Genomic DNA, 20,862 nt, shown 5'->3' with positions numbered 1-20,862 from the left:
CCTACAATTGTTGTGTCATCAGCAAACTTATATATTGAGTTCGATGGAAAGTTGGCTACACAATCATGGGTGTACAGTGAGTATGGTGCTCAGAGTGATTGTAGAGGAGAGCTTGTCCCCTATTTTTACAGCCAGGGTCCTGTCTGTGAGGAAGTTGAAGATCCAGCTGCAGATCTGAGTGCTAAGACCCAGGTTCTGGAGCTTAGGAATCAGTTTATTTGGCATGATGGTACTAAAGGCAGAGCTGTAGTCAAGGAAAAGGAGCCTTACGTATGCGTCTGTATTCTCCAGGTGTTCTAAGGAGGAATGTAAGACCAGAGAGATGGCATCTGCCGTTGACCTGTTACTCCGGTAGGCAAATTGCAAAGCATCAAGGTTTACCGGTAGGCTGTGGTTGATGTGTGCCATAACCAATCGCTCGAAGCACTTCATAGCAATTGATGTCAGAGCCACAGGTCGATAGTCATTCAGGCATGCCACCTTGCTCTTCTTTGGCACTGGGATTATCGTTGCCTTCTTAAAACACGAGGGGATCTTAGACTGAAGCAAGGAGCAGTTGAAGATGTCAGCAAACACTCCAGCTAGCTCACTTGCACAGGCCCGGAGAACCCATCCCGGGATGCCATCTGGGCCCGTCGCCTTCCTTGGATTTATCTTCAGGAAGGCCCTTCTAACATCCTCCTCGGTGACGATGAATCTCGATGCCACCAGGTCCGGTTCATCCGGAGGGAGTGGGACGCTCCTCTTCTGTTCGAATCTTGCGTAGAATACGTTAAGTTTGTCAGGAAGAGAAACGCCACAGTTATTGATATTCCCAGCCTTTTCTTTGTGCCCAGTGATCTCATTTAGACCCTGCCATAGTCTACCGACACCTGGAGCTTTTTAAACCAGAACTGTAGGAATGATTGTGTTAAGTGCTGAGCTGTGGTCAATAAACAGCACCCTCACATAGGTATTTGTATTGTCTAGGAGAACCAAGGCCGCGTGGTAAGCCAGTGAGATCACGTCTGTTGTAGACCTACTGTTGCAATAGGTCCAAGTCCTTGCTGAGGCAGGAGTTAATTCTAACTATAAACAACCTCTCAAAGCACTTCATCACTGCAAATATGAGTGCTAATGGTCATAAAGGCAGCTCACACTGCTCTTCTTGGGCACTGGTATAATTGTTGAAGCCGATGGGAACTTGTGACTGTGGCATGTTGAATAAGCCTCACATGCAACCAGAAAGCTCTGCTCCAAAGTGTTGCAAAGTCCATGCAGCAGTGCTTTGGTACACATTTTATGTGCTCTAGGATTGTTATGTTTAATTGACAAGCATCAGGGAAGGATGAGCTTTTACTTGGTGATTATAGATGGATTTTCAATTGTTCCATCAGTATAATATGTGTAACATCTGACCATAAGGTGGCATTGGAGCAAAATCCTGAGTGAACACAGTATTAACTTGAATTTTAGTTTCAATTTATTTTGTTGACATATTGACATATTTATTGATACCTGATGAAATAGAATACTATCAAGAAGATTCCTTTTCGAGTATATTTTCAAACTTCTAATCAGAATTTTTAAACTTACTTTTTGAATTGCAAAAAGGAGTTATATTTTAGGATCTTCTGGCACCAAAAAGATGCTAATTCATTCAGAAAGATTATCAGCTTGCTAGTACTTTTTACAATGCTAGAACATTTTGTTGTGTTTCAGAGACTGGAGCAATTTGAGTGAAGAGTTAAAAATCGATTGGAATTGGTTTATTATTGTCACATGTACTGAGATAAAAGCAGAGATGTAATGATGAGGTTTTATAAGATATTTGTCAGGCCGTATTCGGAGAATAGGGAGCAGTTTTGGTCTCCACATCTAAAAGATGTGGTGGCATTGAAGTGGGTCCAGAGGTGGTTCTCAAGAATAATCCCAGGAACGAAAAGGTTAACATATGAGGAGCACTTGATGGCTCTGGAGTTGTACTCACTGGAGTTCAGAAGAATGAGGGCGATCTCATTGAAACCCACCGAATATTGAAAGGCCTACACTAAGTGGATGTAGAAAGGGTGTTCCCTACAGTGGAGGAGTCCAGGACCAGAGGGCACAGTCTCAGAATACAAAGATATGTCCCTTTAGTACAGAGATGAGGAGGAATTTCTTAAGGTGGAGTGTAGAGAATCAGTGGAATTCAATGCCACAGTTGCCGTGGAGTCCATGTCATTAGGTATACTTAAAGTGGAGGTTGATAAACTCTTGATTAGTAAGGGAGTAAAAGGTTATGGGAAGAGGGCAGGAGAAAGGGGTCGAGAGAGATAATAAATCAACCATGATAGAATGACAGAGAAGGCTCCATGTGCTGCATGGTCTAATTATGTCTTATGGTCTATTTTCTTGCATAGTGTTCATACAAACCTATTCATTACACAGTGTACTAAGGTAGAATAAGGTAAACCAATAAGAATGCAGAATAACGTGCAAGAATTACAGAGTGCAATGCAGGTTAACAATAAGATGCAAGACTATATCGAGGTAGATTGTGAGGTTAAGAGTCCATCTTATCATACAAGAGATCTGATAGCAGCAGAGACTTTTAATAACAAATAGAGCCTGGCGGTTCATGCTTTCGGGCTTTTGTATCTTCTGCTTGATGGGAAAGAGGAGAAGAGAGGATGTTTGCGGTGGGTAGCTTTTGATTACGCTGGCTGCCTTACTGAGGCAGCAAGAAGTATAGACAAAGTCCATAGAGTGGAGGTTGGTTGTTGGTTTCAGAGATGTTCTGAGTGATGTCCACAACTCCTATGCAGCTTCATGCAGTTATGGATGAAGCAGTTATCATAATAAGCAGTAGTGAATCCAGAGAGAATGCTTTCTAAGGTGCATCAATAAAAGTTGATAAGGGTTGATGTAGATATGCCAAATTTCTTTGTCTCTTGGGGAAGCAGAGCCTTTGGTGAGCTTTCCATGTGTTTTGACCACAGCAGGCTATTGGTGATGTTCACTTCTAGGAACTTTGAAGCTCTCAATCTCAACACCATTGACGAGGTGGGTGATGAAACATATCCACTCCTGCCTGAGAAATGACTTCGATCTACTCCAATTTGGCTACTGGAGCAGTAAGTTCACAACAGATGCCATCTCATCGGCTCTTCACTCAACTCTGGAATATCTTGACAGCTCTTTATCGACTACAGCTCAGCATTCAATACCATCAACCCCTCAAAACTAATCAATAAGCTTCAAGACCTTGGCCTCAATACCTCCTTGTGCAATTGGATCCTGGATTTCCTCACTAGCAGACCCTAGTCAGTTTGTATTAGCTGAAACATCTCCTCCATGATCTCCATCAGCACAGGTGCACAACAAGGCTGTGTGCTTCGTCCCTTGCTCTACTCGCTTTACTTTTATGACTTGTGGCTAAGCACAGATCCAATGACATACTCAAGTTTGCTGATGACACCACTGTTGTAGGCCAAAATAAAGGTGGTAATGAGTCAGGATGAGGAGGTTTGAAAATCTGGCTGAGTGGTGCCACAGCAACAACCTCTCACCCAATGTCAGCAAGACCAAAGAGCTGAATATAGACTTCAGGAATGGGAAACCAAAGCCCCATGAGGCAGTCATCATTGGGGAGGGGGAGGAGAATGAGAGGTGGAGAGGGTCAGCAATTTTAAATTCCTAGGTGCTATTATTTTAGAGGACCTGCCCTGGGCCCAGCACACAAGTGCAATTATGAAGAAGTACGACAGCATTCCTACTCCATTAGGAGTTTGCAAAAATTCAGCATGACATCTAAAACTTTGACAAACTTCTACAGATGTGTAGTGGAGAGTATATTGACTGGATGCATCAGAGCCTGGTATGCAAACACCAATGCCCTTGAACAGAAAATCCTACAAGTAGTAGTAGGTAAGGCCTAGTCTATCATGGGTAAAGGCCCCACAATCATTGAGTACACCTACATGAAACACCAGAGTAGGAAAGCAGCATCCATTATCTGATACCCACACCACCCAGGACATGGTCTTATCTCATTTCTACCGTCAGAAAGAAGGTACAGGAGCCTCAGAACTTTACACTATCAGGTTCAGGAACAGTTACTACCCCCCAGCCATTAGGTTCTTGAACCAAAGGGGTTAGCTTCACTTGCCCCAACATTGAAATATTCCCACAACCAAAGGACTCACTTTCAAGGACTCTTCATCTCACATTCTCAATATTTATTGCTTATTTATTAATTATTATTTCTTCTTTTGTCTGCACAGCTTTTCTTCTGCACTCTGGTTAACACTCCAGTTGGAGAGTCTTTCAGTGATTCTGTTATGGTTGTTATTCCTTAGATTTATTGAGTATGCTCACAAAAAATGAATCTCAAGGTTGCATATGTTGACATATATGTACTTTGATAATAAATTTACTTTGAATTTTGAAGGCAGGAACATGTGTGCTGCCCTCCTTTCTGAATGAAGTGGATGACCAGCCGTTTGGATTTGCTGACGTTGAAGGAAAAAGTGATTGTCATGGCACCAGGTCACGAAGCAAGCTTGTAGATGGAATTAAGAGTAGAACGTGGCCATGGAGGCATGAGTGTACAGGGAATAGAGGATGCAATTTTGCACAGCATCAGTGTTTGGAATAATCATGGAGGAAGCATTGCCACCTATCCTTACAGACTGGGGTCTGTTGGTTAGGAAGCTGCAGAGGAAGGTGCTGTTTTTCAGTGACATCAGTATGAACGGGAACTGTTTGATTTCCAGTAAAATACAGGTAGAATTTAGCAATTGGGAAAATGGGACATACCCTGATTTGATAATATATTCCTGTATGTGTTTGGGATTTTGGTTGTTTAGATGTGATCAGGAAAGTTACAAAGGATTTCAGAATTACTCAGGCATGTTTGTACAGTGAGGTGTGGATGTCGGATAGGGTGCAGCCCAGTTGCAGCATTGTCTTCTGTTCCACATATCAGAGGCATGTTGTAACACTGCACAATGTTGGCACCAAGAACTGTGGGTCTGTAGAGTCAACAGAAAAAATAGTGGGGAGGAATCATTTCATTTTGACCTTGTTGCAATGCTGCCCCCTTCTGGTATTTAAGTATAATAAACCTTACCTTCCAAAGTCACCACAGTTTAATTGCACGAAGATTGAGAAAATCTGCAGTTGCTGGAAATCCAAGCAACACACACACACACACACACACACACACACACACACACACACACACACACACACACACACACACACACACACAGCAGGCCAGGCAGCATCTATAGAAAAGATTAAATAGTTGACATTTTGGACCGAAGGGTCTTGGCCCGAAACGTCAACTGTTTATTCTTTTCCATAGATGTTGCCTGGCATGCTGAGCTTGTCCAGCATTTTATGTGTGTTGCAATTCAATTGCAATTTCACAATAAAATGAGGTAGATAATTAGCCAAGTATGGTCCTGGTAACAAAGTCATCTCAAAATAAATAAATCTCCTACACATGGGTTCATTTTCTTCCTGTCATGCCCACTAATGACTTCTCTTCCTACACCAACAGCATAACTTCTGATGTCTCCCGGTGACTGGCTTCAACTTCCCACCTATGTGTTACCTCAATAACAATAGCTAAAACTCCACAACATTTTCTACATGTTTGCAGGTAACAGCAAACTTTGTGTCACCTTTCTATCTCTCTTAATCCCTCAAATATTCAATATCAATAATGCTGATAAACCAAACCTAACACCTTCAATCCTCAACACAATCAACATACCACTCCATCCAATTCTTTAGTGATCATCTGAAGCTGAGCCAGATCCTTTACAACTGTGTTGTACTGTTTAACTCCAAGTTGAACTGCATACAGATATATTCAGAAGGTTGACAAAAGGTTTGGTTAAGTGGGTGTCTTTGAAGCAGCGTCTCAAAGTAAGAAAGACTGAGAGATTTAGAAAGGGAATTTCAAAGCTTAGAACCTTCGCAACTGAGTGCACACCCACTGATGTTGGAAGAAATCCACACCTTCACTGAAATCACCTATTTTTCTTTTCCCAGAAAAATATAGTACCAGATTCAGACACCTGGCAGCTGCTTGAAACTGTCATTCATGTTTTGACGATTAACAGATTCCTGGATGGTCTCCCATATTCTACACTTCAATTTTGCATGATCATCCAAAACTCCGCTGTCATGTCTAATCTCTGTCTGACTCATTCACCCAGCACCACCAGGTTTCTTGGCAAACATTGGCTCCCCATTGAACAATGGTCCAGCATTAAAATTCTTCCCGATTCTCACATTGCTAGCTCCAAGGTCTTAACCTCCAATAATCTCCTCCTACCCAATAAATTTTAAAAAGCCTTTTCTCTTTTAAAATTCTGATCTTTAATCTTTTCATAATTTAACTGTTTCTGCATCTGTCAGTGTCCTTTGGATGTAAACTCTGGAATTCACTCTCTAAATACATTATTCTTTCTTGCTTGCTTTGAGAGGCTGCTTCAGACCCACCCATTTATAAACCACACATTGGGTAATCTGCATTAAGTCATCTGGCTTGGCTTTGGTATCTTTTTGGTAGTGCTCCTACAAAGCATCTGGGGACATGTTTGTTACATTAAAGGCACAATATAAATATAGGTTGTTTTAATGGACACATGCAATTGTATGCTGTGATATACACGACTTTTAATATGGTTTGGCTAATATGCCACTGCAGTCTTTCTCAAAGCTTACCAATACATAAAACTTCTGCATGATTATCAAACAAAAGTTTTTTTAATGATAATATTGATTGTGGACTTCAGGCAAGGGAAGTCTGGAGAACACATACCAATCCTCATTAGGGATGGTAAAGGTAAGAAGCTTCTAAGTTTCTGGACATCAAAGGATTTAACCTGAGTCCAACATATTGAGGCAATCATGACGGTGACATGCTGGTGGTTCTACTTCACTAGGAGTTTGAGGAGATTCTGTGTGGCACCAAAAACTCAACAAATTTCTACAGGTGTACAGGTGTACTGTGGGGAGCATCTGACTGGTGGCATCACTACCTGGTATGGAGATTCCAATGCAAGGAATTGGAAGAGGCTGCAGAGGGTTGAAAACTCAGCTACCTCCATCACGGGTACCAGCCTCCCAACCATCGAGGATATTGTCAAAAGGTAGTGCCTCAAGAAGGTGGCATCCATCATTACGGACACTTCACAATCCGGGATAAGACCTGATTCTCATTCTTACCATCAAGGAGGAGGTCCAGGGGTATGAAGGCCCCTGCTCACCGTTTTACGTGAGCCTCCTTCCCATCTGCTGTCAGATTTTTGAACGGTCCTTAAACGCTACCTCACTATTCCTCTTTTGCACTATTCATATTGTAACTTATAGTAAAATTTTTTAAAGTATCACACTGTAGTGCTGCCACAGTACAACAAATTTCAAGACGTAAGTCAGTGATATTTTTCCAATGGCCCAGTCGAATTGGCATGGAGAGAGGAGGCGACTCAAGTCCGTGAGTGAGATTTAAGAAGGAGCGCTCGCAGGCTTTCAGCAGTTTTCTGGAGGCACAATCGAGTCAGAAGTGAGCGAGGAAGCTATTGACAGATCTGTGAGTGAGATTTTAAAAGGTGCATTCATGGGCTTTTGACGTTTTTCCAGTGGTTCAGTCGAATTGGGAACAAGATAATTGGCTACTCACAGGTTCCAGTGGTTCAGTTGAATTGGGAACAAGATAATTGGCTACTCACAGGTTCCTGAGTGAGATTTAAAAAGGAACGTTCGCAGGCTTTCACCAGAAAATCTGCAGACGCTGGAAATCCAAAGCAGCAAACACAAAACGCTGGAGGAACTCAGCAGGTCAGGCATCATCTATAGAAAAGAATAAGCAGTCGACATTTTGGGCCAAGACCCTTCTTCAGGATTGACAGCTCACAGGCTTTCAGAGTTTTCCAGCGGCCCAATCAAATTGTGATTCATTGGCAGGGGCAAATAAAAATAAAGCAGACACAAGCTGAGTTGGCATTGTGTCAGTGAACCAGTGTTGGAGTGGGGAGGCTTTGGCTCAACAGGCTTTGGCAAGGAAAAGCTTAGGTGAACTAAGTATCTGGTAAGTTTCTTCTTTGTTATTATTCCTCTGTTAGTACATAGTTAGTGCAATAAGGATGGCTCTTGTGTGAGATGTGAGGATTCTGGGAGACCTCCAACTTCCCAGATAACCACACCTGCACCAGGTACACCAAGCTGCAGCTCATCAGAGAATGCGTTAAGGAACTGGAGCTGCAACTCAATTACCTTCAGCTCATATAGGAAACTGAGGAGGTGATAGGTAGGAGCCATAGGGAGGCAGTCATCCCCAAGTTTCAGGAGGCAGGTACCTGGATAACTGTTGGGTGAGGGGAGGGAAATAGGCAGCCAGTACAGAATACCCCTTGCACTGTTCCCATCAATAACGAGTATACCACTTTGGATAATCGTGGACGGGATGACCTATTATGGTTAAGCCGCAGCGATCGGGTCTCTGACACTGAGACTGGCGCTGGAGCTCGGGGAGGGGGGGGAAGAAGAGGACTGCAGTAGTGATAGGAGATTCTATAGTTAAAAGAGTAGACATAAGACCCCTTGGACATGATAGAGACATCCAGATGGCATGTTACCTCCCAGGTGCCAGAATCAGGAACACCTTGGATTGGGTTCACAGCACTCTCAAGGGAGAGGGTGAGCAGCCTGAAGTCTTGGTACATACCGAATTGGCACTAATGATACAGGTAGCAAATGGAAGGAGATCCTGAAGAGAGAATTTAAGGAACTAGGTGGAAAGCTGAAAGGCAGGAACTCCTGGGTAGTAATCTCTGGATTATCCAGTGAGGATAAGAATAGGATAATCTGGCAGATAAATGCATGGCTGAGGAACTGGTGCTGGGGATAGGATTTCAGGGAAAGGTATCACCTGTACAAGAAGGGCCTGTACACCTGAACCTGAAAAGGACCAATATCCTTGCAGGCAGGTTTGCGAGAACTGTTGGGGTGGCTTTAAACTAATTTGGAAAACTGAGTGATAGAGCTGAGGATGGGGCAGTTGGTATACAAGCAGGAGCAGCATGCGGTGAGACTGTCGGGAAGGACAAGCAGATGATCAGGCAAAATTACAGTCAGTAAAATGAGTTGCCATGTAACAGTGGGACAAATCAAAGAGGGTGACAAATACATGACTGAAGATGTTATACTTAAATGTACACATTATACAAAATAAGTTAGATGCTCTTGGAGCACAGTTAGAGATTGACAGGTATGACATTGTGGGCATCACTGAGGCGTGGATGAAAGAAGATTATAGTTGGGATTTTATAGATCAGAGGTAGTGGTGTGGCTCTGTTGGTAAAAAATGAAATTAAATCCTTAGAAAGAGGTAACATAGGATCGGAAGATGTAGAATCATTGTGGGTAGAGTTCAGGAACTGCAAGAGTAAGAAGTCCCTGATGGGAGTTATATACAGGCCTCCAAACAGTAGCTAGGATATGGGGTGCAAATTACAATGGGAGATTGAAAAGAAATGTAAAAAGGCCCATTTATCAATAGTTATGAGGGATTTCAATATGCAGGTTGATTCGGAAAATCAGGTTGGTGCAGATTTTGGACCCCAAGTGACAGAATTTGTAGAATGCCTATGAACTGACTTTTTAGAGCAGCTTATAGTTAAGCCCACCAGGGGATCAGCTATCCTGATTGGCTGTTGTGTAACGAACTGGATCTGATTAGGGAGCATGAGGTAAAGGATCACTTAGGAGACAGTCATCATAGTATGATAGAATTCACCCTGCAATTTGAGAGGGAGAAGGTAAAGTCAGCTGTATCAGTATTACAGTGGAGTAAAGGAAATTACAGAGGCATGACTGAGGAGCTGGCTAAAGTTAATTGTAAGGCGAACTCTAGCAGGGATGACAATAGAGCAGCAATGGCGGGAGTTTCTGAGAGCAATTCAGAAGGTGTAAGATAGATACCTGCCAAAGAAGAAGTGATATTCTGAAGCAGGATGACACAACAGTGGCTGACAAGGGAGGTCGAAGCAAACATAAAAAGCAAATGAGAAGGCATATAAAAGAACAAAAATTATTGGGAAGTTAGAGGAATGGGAAGCTTTTTTAAAAAAACAAAGGCAACTAAAACAGCCTTAAGGAGTGAAAAGATGAAATATAAAAGGTAAGCCACTTCTTTTTACATTGTATGTCAATTATTTGGATGACTGAATAGATAGCTTTGTGGCCAAGTCTGTGGACAATACGAAGATAGGTGGAGGAGCAGGTAGTGTTGAGGAAACAGGGAGGCTGCAGAAACACTGAGACAGATTAGGAGAATGGGCAAAGAAATGTCAGATGGAAACAGTGTCAGGAAGTGTATGGTCATGCACAATGGTAGAAGGAATAAAACCAAGGGGAAAATTCAAAAAAGGGACCTGGGAGTCCTCATGCAGGATTCCCTAAAGGTTAATTTGCAGGTTAAATCGGTGGTGAGGAAGGTAAGTACAATATTAGCATTCATTTTGAGAGGAGTAGAATATAAAAGCAAGAATGCAACACTGAGGATTTATAAGGCACTGGTGAGGCCTCACTTGGAGCATTGTGAGCAATTTTGGGCCCATTAGCTAAGAGAGGATGCGCTGAATTGGAAAATATTCAAAGGAGTTCACGAAAATAATTCCAGCATTAAAAAGCGTATCATATGAGGCCCATTTGATGGCTCTGGGCCTGTACTCGCTGGAATTTAGAAGAGTAAGGGGGGATCTCCTTGAAACATAGCGAATGTTGAAAGGCCTAGATAGAGTGGGTAAGGAGAAGATCTTTCTTATAGTGAGGTAGTCTAGGACCAAAGGGCATAAACTTAGAATAGAGGGACATCCATTTAGAATGGAAGTGTGGAGAAATTTATGTAGCCAGAGGGTGGCAAATCTATAGAATTTGTTGCCACAGGCAGCTGTGGAGGCTAGGTCATTGAGTGTCTTTAAGGCGGAGGTTGATATATTCTTGAGAAGTCTTGATTCTTGAAAAGTTACGGGAGGAAGGCAAGAGAATGGGGTTGAGAGGGAAATGGATCTACCATGATCAAATGGCAGAGCAGATTTGATGGGATAAATGACCCAATTTACTACAATGTCTTATGGTATTATGTGTGAACTCTGCTGTGAGTTTATCCAGAGAAAGTAGGACAAAATTCCAGTGGAATAATGTGATGCATTAAAACACTGGCCAAAATATGGAAAGCTGAACTTGTACGGTTAAGAATAGCATTTACTGTAATCCAAAAAGTTGACATGTGCTTTCAGTTCCAATCTTGTTTCCAGCATACTATGAAGACTGGATGCGATTGAGTGTGATGGAATTTGCAAAGCAACAGTTGGACATGACATATCACATCATTTCACTTTGTTTGCGAGCAGAGGATGATTCCTTAAAAAACTAAATGATTACATCAAGGGAAAAAAAGTGCCTCGAACCAGAACCAAAAACTTTCAGAAAGTAGGTGCTTGGTTTGTTCAGGGAAAAGGTTTTTCCCAGCTGGATTAGATTTACTCCACAGAATAGCCGTGAAGCCAGTGTCTACCCACTCACATTCTCTTGATTTACGTATAGACTGAAAAACATGTTAAGTATTGAGCTCAACGATTTGTTGCCCTTCAACAAAGCTTTGACTTTACTGAAATATATCTAATACACAGAAATGATATTCTAATACACATCTTCCGGACAATATAGGAGGAGGTCATTTGACCCCAAATCTATGCCGGCTCAAGGAGCAATTGCATTCCCCACTCATTTTCCCTGTAACCTATTCTCTCCACATTCCCATTAGTCAAAGTCAAAGTCTGTCCTGAGCCTTTGTGGCCCATCAGGACAGTGCTTATGCCGGTTTCCGTGGCATGAAGCAACTGAGAGTACCACCCCCACCCCAAAATAGGATGCCAGTCTATCGCGAGGTTAACCCCCCAGCATTTGATGGTACCCATTTTCAGCTGGGTGGACTGGATCAGTGTGTGGTTAAGTGCCTTACTCAAAGACACAACACACGCTGCCTTGGCCGAGACTCAAACCCATGACATTCAGATCGTGAGCCCAAAGTCCTAACCATTTGGCCACGTGCCACACACATTCCCATTAACACCCATGGATTCGTCCACTCACTTTAACAATTCCACAGGTGCCAATCAAACTACCAGCCCATGCCTCTTTGTGATGTGAGAGGAAACTGGATCACTACAAGGAAACCCATGTGGACATAGGGAGTCTGCACAAAGGTTGATGATCAGAATCAAGCCCTGGCCACTGGAGCTGTTAGGCTGCAGCTCTATTAGCTTTCCAAAGGCACCATTCTTTTTTTTTTTGCATTTATTCAATGATACAATTTTACTAATTCATGGTACATAAATATTTTGTATAACAGCCCAAAAAAGCCACTGGGAATTAGTTCTACTCTCATGTTATTCTTCTATTTTCTTGTATTTATTTCCCATATCAGGTTTATATCTAATTACCTTTTAGAAGTTATTAATGGTCTATAGCAGACTCAGTATCACTGGTTCCCTATTCGGCCTTGGATCACCTGGACAGCAACAATAACTATGTCAAGTTGCTGTTTATCGATTATAGTTCGGCATTCAATACTGCCAATGCTCAGTACCAATCACTAAGCTTCAGAACCTGGGCCTCAAATCTCCCTCGGCAACTAGATACTTGCCTTCCTCACAGTCAGTGCAGATTGGTAATAACATCTCCTCCTCACTGACAATGAACACAGGCACACCTCAAGAATGCATGCTTAGCCCACTGCTCTACTCTCTCCACACTCATGACTGTGCGGCTAAACACAGGCCAAACTCCATCTATAAATTTGCTGATGAGACTTCTATCATTGGCAGAATCTCAGATGATGATGAGGCATAAAGGAGTGAGATAGATAAGCTGATTGAGAATATTGCAACAACTATCCACTCCACGTCAGTAAGATCAAGGAATTGATTGTGGACTTCAGAAAGAAGAGCACACTCCAGCCTTCATTGAGGTGTCAGTAGTTTTGAGTTCCTGGGCATCAACATCTCAGAGGACCTATCCCGGACCCAACACGTTGCTGAGAAGATGAAGAAAACATGCCTGCAGCTATACTTCATAAGGAGTTTCAGGAGATTTTGTGAGCAAGCAGCAAATTTCTACTGATATCAGGTGGAGAGCATTCTGACTGTTTGAACCCACCTGATACAGAGGCCTCAATGATACAGGATTGAAAGAGACTGCAGAGCATCGTAGATTTAGCCAGTTCCAACACGGGCACAAGGCTCCCGGGCATTGAGGGCATTTTAGAAAGGCAGCGTCACAAGAAGGTAGCATCCATCATTAAAGACTCCCATCATCTGGCACATGCCCTCTTCTCATTACTACCATCAGGGAGGAGGTACGAGAGCCTGAAGTTCTACACTCAATGATTTAGGTACAGCCTCTTCCTCTCTGGCATCATATTTCTGAATGGTCCAGGAGCACATGACCCTACCTTACTATTCCTCCTGTGCGCTATTTATTTAATTGTTATTGTGATTTATGATAATGTTTTGCCTTGTGCTGCACTGCGAGAATAAAATAATAAATTTCATGACCTATGTCAATGTTAATAAACCTGATTCTGAATCTATTCTCACCATCCTTATGGGCAGTGCATTCCAAGTCATAATCTGCTGCCTAAACCAAGTGACCATTTGATATCTGCTTCCATGTAGTGGTAACTGTCTATGCAACAGTGTTCTGATCAACTGAAGGTGCTGAAGAAGGGGAATGAACTTGTTAATGTTCCAACCCCAATGCATATGGGTATTCTTGAACTCCATATCCTTAAATCACGTGGTGGTATTTTAAACCCAATACTCCCGACCCGCTAAATTCGGAGATTCTGAATAGGTGGCTAAACTGAAGGAAGGGCTCGCCTGCACGGGGAAAATGGAACAAGCAGCATGAATTACACTGTTCTGTCTGGTCAGGCCTGGAATGCTATTGGTCCGCTGATTGCTGGGAGGGGACATACGAAAGTAAATCTGATAAACTTTATTTTAACATATTTACATTATATTCTTGTTTGTTCTGATGCTATTTGACTCCCACCTTGCATTTCACACAGTGCAGAATACCTTTATAATTTGTAAATACATTAAGTTTAAATAAGCTATTCCATTCAGCAACTGAACAGTTGATCTTCAGTTAAATACTGCTGCAGTCTGGTGTTTGACACAATCAAGAGCGAGGAAATGGTTCCCGAAAAACTGAAACATCGTTCACCCCTCCGCCAGGCCACATTACTACAATAAAGCACCGGGTCTTTACAGCGCCCCTGCTGGATGAGATTAAGCCCTCCGTTTTTTTTGTGTGAACGTGACAGCTCCGAAATGGGGCCTTCAGCCAGAACTAAAGTATCATTGAACCTTTTATGAAAATGGGCCGGCATAGATCAAAAGTAATCAACTACCAGATCACCAAAAAAGTACCACTCACAACACGCTGGAGGAACTCAGCAGGTCGGGCAGCATCCATGGAAAAGATCGGGCCAGAACCCTTCGTCAGGACTGTAGGGGGAAGGGGCAGAGGCCATATAAAGAAGGTGGAGGGAGGGTGGGAAGGAGAAGGCTGGTAGGTTCCAGGTGAAAAACCAGTAAAGGGAAAGATAAAGGGGTGGGGGAAGGGAAGCAGGGAGGTAATAGGCAGGAAAGGTGAAGAAAGAATAGGGGGAAACACAATGGGTAGTAGAAGGAGGCGGAACCAAGAGTGAGGTGGTAGGCAGCTGGGGGAGGGGGCACAGTGACATAGGGATAGGGGAAGGGAGGGAGAGGGAATTACTGGAAGTTGGAGAATTCTATGTTCATACCAAGGGGCTGGAGACTACCTAGATGGTATATGAGGTGTTGCTCCTCCAACCGGAGTTTAGCCCCATCATGGCAGTAGAGGAGGCCATGTATGGACAGATCTGAATGGGAGTCGGAAGCAGAGTTGAAGTGGGTGGCAACTGGGAGATCCTGTCTGTTTTGGCGGACGGAGCGGAGGTGCTCGACGAAGCAGTCCCCCAATCTGCGTCGGGTTTCACCGATGTAGAGGATGCTGCACCGGGAGCACCGGATGCAGTAGATGACCCCAACAGACTCACAAGTGAAGTGTTGCCTCACTTGGAAGTACTGTTTGGGGCCCTGAATGGTGGCAAGAGAGGAGGTGTAGGGACAGGTGTAGCACTTGCGCTTACAGGGCTAAGTGCCAGGTGGGAGATCCATGGGAAGGGACGTGTGGACCAGGGAGTTGCGGAGGGACCGATCCCTGCGGAAGGCAGAGAGGGGTGGAGAGGGAAAGATGTGCTTAGTGGTGGGGTCCTGTTGAAGGTGGCGGAAGTTGCAGAGGATAATGTGTTGGATCCGGAGGCTAGTGGGGTGGTAGGTGAGGACAAGGGGAACTCTGTCCCTGTTGTGGTGGCGGGAGGATGGGGTGAGAGCAAAAGTGCGGGAAATGGAGGAGATGCAGGTGAGGACATCATTGATGACAGCAGAAGGGAAACCACGATCATTAAAGAAAGAAGACATTTGAGATGTCCTGGAACGGAAAACCTCATCCTCGGAGCAGATGCGGCAGAGACGGAGGAACTGGGAATAGGGAATGGCATTTTTGCATGTGGCGGGGTGGGAAGAGGTATAGTTGAGGTAGTTATGAGAGTCAGTGGGCTTATAGAAGATGTCAGTGGACAGTCTGTCTCCAGAGATGGAGACCGAGAGATTGAGAAAGGGGAGAGAAGTGTCCAATATAGAATTTGAGGGCTGGGTGGAAGTTAGAAGTAAAGTTGATGAAATTGATGAGCTCAGCATAGGTGCAGGAAGCAGCACCAATGTAGTCGTCAATGTACCGAAGGAAAAGTTGGGGAGCAGTACCAGAATAGGTTTGGAGCACAGACTGTTCCACATAACCAATGAAGAGGCAGGCATAGCTAGGGTCCATGTGAGTTCCCATAGCTACACCCTTGGTCTGAAGAAAGTGGGAAGAGCCAAAAGAGAAGTTATTGAGTGTGAGAACCAGTTCTGCCAGCCAGAGGAGGGTAGTGGTGGTGGGGAACTGGTGAGGTCTATTATCCAGAAAGTAGCGGAGGGCTTTGAGGCCTTCTTCATGGAGAATGGAGGTGTAGAGGGATTGGACATCCATAGTGAAAATGAAGCAGTTGGGACCTGGGAACTGGAAGTTATTGAAGAGATGGAGGGCATGGGATGTATCTCGAATGTAGGTGGGGAGAGACTGAACTATGGGTGACAAAATGGAGTCCAGGTAGGCAGATACAAGTTCGGTGGGACAGGAGCAGGCAGAAACTATGGGTCTGCCGGGACAGTCAGGCTTGTGGATCTTGGGGAGGAGGTAAAACCGAGCGGTACGGGGTGTCCGAATTATTAGTTTAGTGGCTGAGGATGGAAGGTCTCCGGAGTTGATAAGGGCGGTGATGGCGCGGGAGACAGTGGTTTGATGTTTTTTGGTGGGGTCCTGTTCCAGGGTAAGTAAGTGGAGGTGTCAGAGAGCTGCCATTTTGCCTGTGAGGTAGAGGTCCGTCCGCCAGACTACTACAGCACCACCTTTGTCAGCGGATTTGATGGTGAGGTTGAGATTAGTGCGGAGGGAGTGAAGGGCAGTGCATTCAGAGGGAGCGAGGTTGGAACAGGAGAGAGGAGTGGTGAAGTTGCTCCGCGCCAAAAAAGTACAATGGCAAATTGAATTCCTGGGGCACATTTCAGAGGGTAACACCAGCACAGCACCAATGGATCTAGACGGCGATTTCCTTCCGTTTTGCAGGATAGTGTCCTATAAAGAGAATGTTTTCACTGAGTACACATCACATGCACGGCGCCCTCTGAAAGCGAACCCTCAAACAATTGACTTTACATGAAGCCTCTCCCAATCCAATCTCACCCCACCCCATTTCCTTTCTGAGCTCCAACCAGACTAGTGGCGCTGAAATATATTAAATGTATTAAATATATTAACTGTCACACCGAATGAAGGCATTAATCACAGAAGTTGGATTACAGAAGGTGTCGTCGGAAGCTGACCTACAACCACCCAGAAACTACATATACTTGTATCAGGGAAAGAGGTAACGGGGGCCCCATTGAAAAAGACAACAGTACTTAGATTGGGAACGCCATAGGTAAAGAATGGGACAGCGATGGGAGAAAATATACAGAGAAAAACAGTGAAAACGGTTATCACATCTTTTTTCCGTCCAGCAATCAAAACAGCAGGTAATCATTAATTACATTGACTCCAAGGACAGATACTGCTGGTATTTAGTGCGTTCATGAAATAGGTCGTTTCGAAATAGGCTAATGGTTGTATGGATAGATATCGATCGTTAAATCTAATCAACTAGCAGCATACTTAATTATACCAGTAGTTAAAATAGTTAAATATTGTATTGACAAGGAGCAGTATACTTTTTCATATTTTATTACAAGAATAATCGTGTAAGGCATAGCAGTAAATAGTCTTATGAGTACAGCATTCACATTTTATTGAAAACGCCTGGAGGAATTGGCTATTTAATGTCTATATAACCTAAACCAGACTGCTTTACAGCCAATCACCGCAGCACGTCACCAGATGGCGCATCCCAGAAACATAGAACAGCGTACCTCGCTATACCGTTGTCAACAAATCGGGACATTGGAGTTCACGAAAAACCCCTATTATTAATTATCAAATAACGGCAAAAGTGCAGAAACACTTCGGGGTTTAAAACTACCATGGACTCATTTGAACGATGCAGTACTTTTTATTCGAACTTCGTATTCGAACTCAGTTTTGTCGAGAGGTGGCTTATCTGAAAAATTTAGCACTGTACACACAAGCTGCTGCCCGCACTGCTGAGTAGTACCAGCACCTTCTGTTGCTTCAGAGTTCCATCATCTTGTCTTTAAATTAAACACTAGTTTAATTTCAAGACAAGATGATGGACACTTCCCGGACAAGGGCAGCGAGATTAAAGGTAAAATAGAAGCCTGCTGCATCTAAACACCCGTTAGCTCGCGTCGCAGGCCCCTTCCTTACGTACACAGACAATTTATATCTGCGCAACTTTCCTCCACTGATCGTTTAGGAGGCGATTTTGCCTCAGTTGAAGTGTTGACTAGGTTTAATTTTTAAATGTCCCGCGTGATTCCTGGCAACGAATTGCATTCAGTCTTGCCTGTTTCCAGTCTAGCCGGTTTGAGAGAGTATTGATCTGGGCCGTCCGGGTACTGGGGAAAGATGTATTGCTCCGAGAGGAATTCTTTAACTCCTATCTGACAATTACACGTACGGTCTCCGGTTCCGCCCTGAGCAGTAACTAGCCACTGAGACCGATGGAGAAGACAACCATCGAATCTCAATGATAAATTCATTCCCATCGATATACTTAATCAGATTGGGATTATTACCAATATTCCTCGTCAGAGCAGCAGGAAAGGCGGAATTTCGCACTGTATCAAACCCATTTACTAGAGCATCGCCCGCTTTTACACCTATAAGCTTCCCATCTGATGAGCTGGAATTGTCCCAAACCGCGTGAGTTAGGAACTGGTGAGGAAGAGGATCTTCTGCCAACTCTAATTGTTTCAGATCCTCAGCCACACATTACGACCCAAGCTGCCGTTTGTCCAAGCGATACCCCATTATCACAACCACGTGCAGAGTGTGAAACCCTTTAATATAACCTTCGATAGCCGCGGTGCTAAAGCATCATATGATACTGAACTCTCCCTGTTTTATTTCACGTTACTTTAATAGATAACGTAACTGTCCAGGACATTCCAATAGACTTATGCTTGAACCTCATTTTCCAGCCAGGTTACCCTGCTCTCTGCGGATTTTCTTTTCTGAAAACGCTATATCAATTTACGCAGACAAAAGCAACTCGTTAGAATGCCCACGTGTGCATTTCTCTTAGAGAATGATTTGATTTGATTGACTTTAGTTGGGCTTCCCTCGATTGAATTGAGGCGCATGTTGTCGCTATGACCTCAACGTTACGATGTGCCTTTTCTCAAGGTAGCATTCATAAAGCACGTGCCCAATTATTGGAATAAAAGAGACGCTGGACAAATTGTTTCTACTTTATAAATCTCCTTTGAGACAATATATCCTATTTATGCCAGATGTTTATGTAGTGGCAAAACGATTTTACACTTGCGAAATCACAAAAATTAACTTAACTATCGATAGCAATAAAAGTTTGTTTCACTTTTAATGCTCTTGGTCAGTCATTTGATGCTCCCTCCAGCTTTCTCATTAACTTCTTTCCATTCTATAAAATGAAAAGGTTTCCCATTACTTGTTATTGTAAATCATTGTGTCACCGTCTGAAATAAACCAGAAATCCTTGAATTCTTAAGCGTCGGGGGGTTACAGATTATTTGCGAAAAAAAAATCAGAGAAGTAACTTTGAGCAGAACTTACCCAGAGTTGGGAACAGCTGAAATTGACAAACTATCTGCTTCCTTTTTTCCCTGTGCAGGTCCACCGCCAAACTGGGATTTCAGCGCCGAAGTACTTTGAAATTCCTTGAAAGAAAGTCCTTCGCTGTTTTTAAACAGGATGGCGTAAATCAACAAGGAACTGGAGCGGATTTAAGCTCTGATCCCCCACACCGCCAGCTCGTCCTTTAAAACATTACGTAATGCCATCGCTATGTTCATTCGTTTAACAGTACCAAAAAAATTAACCCCTTCCTTGCATTGTCTTGTATCCCGACAGGAACAAACATGTCCTGACGAAGGGTCTCGGCCTGAAACGTCGACTGCACCTCTTCCTAGAGATGCTGCCTGGCCTGCTGCGTTCACCAGCAACTTTGATGTGTGTTGCAGGGACAAACGTGTCTAATTTGGATTTCTAGTGATCGAAATCGACATTTCATGACTGCGAAATACCTCTTCAAATCCTAAATACTTCTCCATTCTAAGTTCATTCGATTGAATATTAGTGTTTATATATAATGAAAGGGATATTTTCACTTTTCTGGATTATGTTTAAATGAAATGCAGTGTGTCAATGGACAATCCCATTTCCGGTTAAAGTTGACTGTGCGGAGACGGATTTGTTTAGGATATGAGTTATAGTTTCTGAAATCTAGGGGAAAGTTTGTATGAGATTACTTGACAAAACAAGTCTCCACCCCGCCCTCACCGCCACCATCAACCAACCACTCCCAGTCACCAACAAAAACAGTTTCATAGCCAGCTGCTAAAACTATTGTCCGCTCTCTTCAATGGAACAACTGTACTCATTCACAACATACAATGTTGTAACACAGATTCCGCACGGTTTTACGCGATTTTCGACGGGGCTGGGTGTGTGTGGGGGGGGGCGTTGGGGGTTGTGATCGAAGGCGGGTGGGCGGAATATCACGTATGTTTACAAATAAAATGCTTCAAATCCTTCGAGCAGGAAAGGTTGGTCTTTGCACCGCAACATACTGGCGGGTCAGGCAGCTCGAGACATACCTTGGTCTTTGGGGAGGGTGTCTCAGAATGTCCCGAGGCACCTCCCAGAGTGACCTCCGACCCACACTCCCACCAACATTCCTCTCGCTCAGTTGCTTGGAGCAAGTGATGCCTCCACCAGGAACAGAGGCAGGGCTGTTAGTTTTAACATGCAGAAACTGACACCGCCTGCAACCCGACCAAATGCATCTTTCATCAGATCTCTGTTTGAAACCTGGCCAGAAGCGTTCACTGATTAAAGTGAAGTTGACCACATGGCCAGCAAAACATAAAACGGAAGAGGCGATTCAGCGCCGATGTTCCAGGGACTGTAAAACAGCGGTCAGAATGCAAGCGGTGGAGTTGAGCTGGCCGATCATGTAATTCTTGCTGGCAA

General features: G+C 43.7%; 1 protein-coding gene across 5 annotated transcripts in view; it reads right to left on the bottom strand.

The window, feature by feature from the left end:
* Positions 1–19,866, bottom strand: part of flnba (filamin B a) — a 175,940-nt gene extending 156,074 nt beyond the window's left edge. Inside the window, exon 1 of one of the 5 annotated variants that reach the window (XM_072280460.1) lies at positions 19,444–19,866. The gene's annotated coding sequence lies outside the window, so the exon portion shown is untranslated. The remainder of the gene's footprint in view (positions 1–19,443) is intronic. The other 4 variants (XM_072280458.1, XM_072280461.1, XM_072280459.1 and 1 more) reach the window with 4 other exon arrangements.
* Positions 19,867–20,862: the final 996 nt, after the last annotated feature.

The sequence above is a fragment of the Mobula birostris genome, chromosome 16, assembly GCF_030028105.1.
Source record: "Mobula birostris isolate sMobBir1 chromosome 16, sMobBir1.hap1, whole genome shotgun sequence".
Lineage (NCBI taxonomy): Eukaryota > Metazoa > Chordata > Chondrichthyes > Myliobatiformes > Myliobatidae > Mobula > Mobula birostris.
This window is presented reverse-complemented; position numbering and strand designations above follow the sequence as displayed.